The following is a 1,013-nucleotide window of genomic DNA, read 5'->3' as shown; positions in this document are numbered from 1 at the left end:
TGGTTGTGAGCCACCATGTGGTTGCTGGGATTTGAACTCTGGACCTTTGGAAGAGCAGTCGGGTGCTCTTACCCACTGAACCATCTCACCAGCCCCTAAATTTTTTTAATTTTAATTTTTTTTTTTATGTTTGGTTTTTCGAGACTTTTCAGGTACAAATTTTCCCTCTCTTTGATTCCTTAGAACTGTGTGTGTGTGTGTGTGTGTGTGTGTGCGTTTATTGTAAAGGGCGTTGCTTTCCGATTTCTCTTTTTGAATATTTGGTGTCTCCTCTCTCTCGTTTTTCGAGACAGGGTTTCTCTGTGAAGCCCTGGATACCCTGAACTCACTCTGTAGACCAGGCTGGCTTGGTACTCAGAGATCTTTCTTCCAGGCATTTGCCACCACTGCCTGGCTAGAAATATTTCTCAAATGCTAGAGAGGCAGCTCGTTAGTTAAGAGCGCTTGCTCTTGCAGAAGAGCAGAGTTAGACGTTAGAAGACCAGATAGTTCACATAGTCCAGTAACTCCAGCTCCGGGGGATCCAACGCCCCCTTCTGGCCTCAGTGGGCACTTGCAGCCAAGTGTACATATTCCTTATACACACATATGTACAAATAAAAAGAAATCTTTAGAAAAAATAAAATAAACAACACAGTTAAGTAACTTAAATTATCCACATGGCTCCTGGCTTGTGGCTGCCCATTCTACCTCACTGGGGTCGCATCTTTGGAGTTAAACTCAGCATGGAGCTGATGTTTTTCCAAATCTCCAGATGCCAGTCACCTGTACTTCCAGTTCCAGGGTTTTGATGCCCTCTTCTAGTCTCTAAGGGTGCTGCACACACGTGGTGTACATACATACATACATACATACATGCAACCAAAACATTCTTACACATTAAAATTTTTTAAAGAAATATTTCTTTTGCCGGGCAGTGGTGGCACATGCCTTTAATCCCAGCACTTGGGAGGCAGAGGCAGGTGGATTTCTGAGTTCGAGGACAGCCAGGGCTATACAGAGAAACCCTGTCT

Source organism: Mus pahari, chromosome 14 (genome assembly GCF_900095145.1).
Source record: "Mus pahari chromosome 14, PAHARI_EIJ_v1.1, whole genome shotgun sequence".
Classification (NCBI taxonomy): Eukaryota; Metazoa; Chordata; class Mammalia; order Rodentia; family Muridae; genus Mus; species Mus pahari.
This window is presented reverse-complemented; position numbering follows the sequence as displayed.